Source organism: Anguilla anguilla, chromosome 12 (assembly GCF_013347855.1).
Source record: "Anguilla anguilla isolate fAngAng1 chromosome 12, fAngAng1.pri, whole genome shotgun sequence".
NCBI classification, from domain to species: Eukaryota; Metazoa; Chordata; class Actinopteri; order Anguilliformes; family Anguillidae; genus Anguilla; species Anguilla anguilla.
The window spans coordinates 37,546,398-37,552,237 of NC_049212.1; the positions used below are offsets into that span (position 1 = coordinate 37,546,398).

The 5,840-nt window shown below is 49.0% G+C and overlaps 1 protein-coding gene across 1 annotated transcript in view; it reads left to right on the forward strand.

Moving 5' to 3' along the window:
- Positions 1 to 5,840, forward strand: part of LOC118209169 (roundabout homolog 2-like) — a 22,254-nt gene that overhangs the window by 179 nt on the left and 16,235 nt on the right. The window lies entirely within an intron of this gene.

The following is a 5,840-nucleotide window of genomic DNA, read 5'->3' on the forward strand; positions in this document are numbered from 1 at the left end:
CCAGGCCATTTGTATATTGATGTACTGATGCGCTTTCAGACTGATATGCTGGCAGTACAGCACAAGGCAGAGTGCATGTTACTCGTATAAAGGCACATTGATAGAGGGAGTGAAACAAGTTCAAGGACATCGTGTGACAGCACTGAAATGCATTCGTTTAGATACTGCAAACTGAATCCCATGAAACCCATTGCACACATAAGCCATTGAATGATATAAATGGCTGGCCTCACCCCCACCTCAGGTGCTGACTCGAGAACAGCCAATAGAATACTCTCACAGTTACCACCCCAGATGAGCAGACCTGGCAATGCCTCCATCTTTGTCACAATAGGTCTGGCAGCAAAAGCAATGAAAGAGACTTAAATAATGTGGGTATGTGTGTGTTTGTATGTAAGTATGCATGCATGTATGCGTGTGTGTGTGTGTGTGTGTGTGTGTGTGTGTGTGGGTGTGCGCGCGCATGTGTTTGTGTGTGTGTGTGTTGGTGTGTGACAAAAAAGGTCTTAATGTAGGTCTCAGTGAGTATCTGTTTCACCGGTCCGCTGAAACAGAGGTCAGAGGTCAGAGGTCAGTGGTCAGTGGTCAGTGGTCAGTAAAAGGCTGAGCCGAGGAGACGTTGGCCATACAAACTTGCAATCGGGGGGGCATTTGATGATGCGTCAGGTCTGAGAACGGGCCACACCCAACCATTCGACCAGAACCAATGACATCCTCAGATACGAGCGTGTGCGCAAAGATCACAGCCAATCGGAATTCAGTCAGCACTGTTACCCCGCCAGTCTAGCCAGACTACACTCCATTTACACGCATTTACCTCCATCTCACAGCTGAAGGTTCCTCGACCCGAACCCTGCCGGCGAAAAAAACAGCTTTGGACAAGATTTACTGCCCGGCTGCCCCTCACGTGTTTAATTTCGCTGCGTGGTTCTCATCCGCTGTTCAGTATCCGCAGAGCTATCTGTGTAATTACATGACCTTGTTCATTGCTCTCAGGTGGTGAGGTCATTATTAGAAAACAGAAGAAGGGTGCGTGGGTGGGGGGGGGTCGGGGTTGGGGGGGGGGGGGGGGGGGGTCGTGCCTGGAGTAGAACGCGGTCTCCACTCACACCATCTACCTGCGCTGTTCTCGCCGCCCTGTGACTCATTTCCATTTTGATTACACGCACTGCACTCCGCTTCTCAGCAGAGCCGCCAATGGGGTTTTAATCAGGTGACATGATTACAAAAATACACACAATGAGGAGCCGTAATGGGGGAGAGAGGGGGGGGGGGAAGAGGGAGGGAGAGAGGGTGAGAGAGAGGGAGAAGAAGAGGAAGAGAGAGAGGGAGATGGAGAGGTAAGAGAGAGGGAGAGAGAGAAAGAGATGGAGATGGAGATGGAGAGGTAAGAGAGAGGGAGAGAGAGAGAAAAGTGGGACAGAGATGGAGCGAGTGAGAAAGTTAAGGGAGGGGACAGGTACTAGCCCATAGGCACAGCTGTTATGATTACCCAGAAACAAAAAGATTGAACAGAAACTCAAACACAAACATCATGCAGTTCCCAGGCTGGACTTCAAAATGACTAAGGGTAAGACCTGTATGGGGGAAATTATTATTTACTTTGATACTTCAGCCCTTTAGTAGACACCGGAAAAACTCCTACATTTTTATTTGGAACACAGTTCCTCTTTCAGATGGTAATATTATTTGGTATCATGATCTGTTGGAAATTCTCAGGGACCTGCAGGAGCTGAGCTCTGAGCGTGGATTATTTTATTTTAAAAAATTTTCTAAGGCATATAGGATGCATGTTAAAATCCAACAGGGTTCCATCAAGAGAAGCGACCTTTCCATTAAAAAAAAAAAGTTGTTGTTCCTGCTTACAGAACTCCCAGCCACTCCCAGTCTCTGGGGCTCATTACCTCTTTACCTCCCTGCACCCTGCACGCTGCACGCTGCACGCTGCACGCTGCACCCTGCACCCTGCACGCTGCACGCTGCACCCTGCACCCTGCACCCTGCACGCTGCACCCTGGTTCCTCTGCACACTCCACTGAGCAACACCTGTCTGTGCCCGGGCCTCCTGGCTTCCTCCAGCGCTGGCACTGGCTGCCGAATCCACGCCAGGGCTTATCGAGCTGTTTCGTTACCCCTGTTCCCCCGACCGCCTGAGGGCGGCTCCGCTGCCAGTACCCCCCCACCTCCACCCCAACCCCCCCCTCCCCCCCCTTCACACGCCCTGGCTCGCAGAGAGCCCTCTTCGCGGTAGCCACAGGACCGCTTAGCGTGACAGGATAACAGATTATCCGCTCTAAATGAGAGGAGAGCGCGTGTGTAGAGTAATAAAAAAAGCCTACGTTGTGCTATTGCAGCCATGCTGTTCATCATTAGAGGTCACCTGGCACCAGGGCTCAAAAGGAGGCTTCACACCGGGGCTGTGTCCGGCTGGTCCCGTGAGGTCTGGGTTCTGGGCTCACTCACGTGCGACCGAGAACACGCAGCCAAATTGGCAAAGAGGGAGTCATGTGACTTCCCTCCTGAACATCGATTGGTCAGCTGAGTTTGGGGGGGCGTCAACATGCCTGACTTGCATCAAAGATAGATAAAGGAAGTAGCAATGGATAGAGTGAAAATATGGAAGTAAAGAGGGAGGGAGGGAGGGAGGGATGGAGCAGAGGGCTGAAAGAGAGAGAAAGGGTAGCCGGGTAGCACGGATGGTTCATTCTCACAGTAAATTTCCCATCCCTTCGTTTGGTGGCCATCCCAAGACAGATCGTGGCTCTCTGCCACAGCCTTCTTCAGGGCTGGCCCCTTATTAGAGTGGGGAGCGGTTAAAAAATAAAAAAATAAATAAATAAATAAAGAAATCTGTCACGTTTCCGCATCGTGGAGGATTTTAAACAGGAAGTGGAGGAAGTTGACTGTGGGAAATCGTTGGGCGAACGCGAGCGAGCGGGTGGGCGGTACCGGCGCCGCGGGGCTGCGGGGGAAAGCTGGCGGGTTCCCAGCGCCGATAATTCGTTAGCCAGCCCCCCTGACGGCTAGCGGCACTTGCGGCGGTGACGGACGGGAGAGCTGTCGGACCCGGACGATCCCGCCGCTGGCAAATCGCCGAGCTCCTCCGGCGGTAAGTCAGAGCCTCCGGGAGGGTCAGCCGCGCCGCTCCGCTCTGTACCGCGCGTCACAAGTCCAGCTGCTTCACGCCGGGACTTCACGCTTTGAGTAAATCCTGTCCGCCAAATTTTTCCTTTTTTCTTTTCGCTGCCAAACAAAACTCTGAGAAAGAGAGAAAGCTTTCTAACTTTCGGACAATGACAGCATTGTCAAATACCTCCCATCGCAGGAACTGTCCCACTTTTCGGTGAATTGCATTGATTTTTATTATTATTTTCCAAACACAAAGTGACAATGCAGAGCTGAAGTCAGTCTATTCCGGTAGCACACAATGGGACTGGAGAATCACACAGCACCATGACCTGACCTCACGGCAAGCTCTCTGATGACAGAAAATTGCAGACACACACACACACACACACACACACACACACGCACACTCACACTCACACATACACACACACAAACCCACACACACACACATGCAGACACACACAGACAGAGACAGAGTCTCTGACAGAGTCACACACACAAACACACACAGAGACAGACACACACACACACACACACACACTCACAGACACACACACACATACATACATACACGCACACACACGCACCATCAAGAACAGGAGGATGTCAGTCACCACAAGGCGCACACACACTGCCACAAACACAGCACGCTCCCCCGAAACGTCCTCTCAAACAGCAGGAAGCCCCCCCCCACCCCCCGAAACTGCATCGCCATTTGTTTACCGTCAGCATGACAACAGAGGGGAAACTTTCAGCCTTTTTTTCTTTAATTAGACAGCATTAAAGGAAAACAGCAGGAAGAAAAGGGGCAAACCTGAGCTAATTTATCATCACATCTGTCTTCATACCTGAGCTCATTTCTGATGTGTGCACATCTCTCTCACCCCCCCCCCCCCCATGGTGGGTGACAGGGGTTGACAAATTTGCAGCTGAAAGGCCCTCGTTATTGTTCAAAACAGAAAAGTAACAGAATGTATTTTAATTGGCCAGTGAAGCTAGTTCATTCCTTTATTTCCCCTCTTTTTTATCCTTTTTCTCTTTTTTTTCTGTCAATTGCTTCATGGCTGCATTCAAACAGTTTCAGTCAGGAAGGTACAGTAAAAAAAAAAAAGAGCAATAAAAAAAGATACACATCAATCACACCTGATAGGCCGGTGGAAAGAATGTTAATTTCATATCGTCGTACACACAGGTCATCTGCCTGCAGGGGCACACTTTCTTATTAATGAGAATTTCCCCTAAATGCCAGAAAGGTTTTTGGTTTTTCCTGCATTACGGGAACAGATGAATTGCTTGTGCGCTCCACTGAATGTTAAACCAGAGGGACGCTTCCCTGTCGAGCACTATAAAAACGCACATTTTTGTCAGGCAGTAATGTGAGCCGCTTTCACTCGTAAATATCATCGGTACAAGCCGACATTAATTAAATGCCATACAAACGAAGATAAGAGAAGTACATTTTCAAACGCAATGGTGCGTAACTAATTTCACGCCTTACAAATGGGAAGATAGCTGCGTGCTTACTACCGGCCACATGCTTGTTTGTTTACTAAACATGTCAGATAGTGGGCGCGCTCCCCAATACGAGAAAATAAAGATTTATGAGTGCGCAGCTTGAAACAACTCAAGACGACAGGACCTCCACAGCAGGAAGAAACAGGAGCTCTCTACTGGAGACAGACCTGCTGTTCTAATGAAGAAACGAGCTGGAAAAGTAAGCCCAAGTTGGCCTAAGTTTAACCGTCAAAAAATAAAATAAATAAACGAATAAATAAATCCACTTTATTTCACTAATTAGTCAGCGTGAGACCAGTGAGTGAAGGTGCTGTATTTTATTCCTCCTGTGGAGGAATTTTTTTGTCATAATTAATAGGTTCTAATGGACAGCATTTATTATGTATTTCCTAAGAGGAAAACATGTGAGACTGCAGTAATACAGTGTGGCTGAAGAGCAGCTGCACGCACGGTGCAGAATTGAAATATGACCTGACTGTTGCCGATTGCGGCAGTCCAGGGGGTGATGAATCACTATCCCGGGTGCTGTTTGGGGGCGGGGGGGGGGGAGGATTTCGGTTCTCAGAGCCTTCCTCACTTTGTCAGGCAAGAACAACCGCGCCAGTGAGCCAGGGCACGCGCAGTCTGTCCTGTGCAATGAATGAATGAATGAATGAATGAATGAATGAATGAATCATTGCATTTACATAGTACTTTTCCAGACTCTCAAAGTGCTTTACAGTGATGAGTGGGAACTCACCTCACCCACCACCAATGTGTAGCACCCACCTGGGTGATGCACACTAGCCATTTTGCACCAGAATGCTCACTACACGTTAGCTGAGGTAGAGTAGGATAGAACACTTGTTTTAGCCAATTGAATCAAGAGGTGATTAGGTGGACAGTTTGAAAGAGCCAGGTTTGGAATTTAGCCAGGACACTAGGGAACCCTCAACTCTTTGCGAAGAGTGTCATGGGATCTTTAATGACCACAGTGAGTCAGGACCTCGGTTTAACGTCACATTGGAAAGACGGAAGTGACTGCACAGCTCCACTAGTGCATTGGAGAGTCAATACTAAGTGCAGGCCCAGCTGAAAGCATCCCACAGGAACTGTGTGCTCTCCAACCCTCTCCCAAAATCACAGTGGAATTATCACAAAATGAGAGTCACCTGCACTCGTGATTAGACTCCGCAAATTTGAGAAAAATAAGAAAA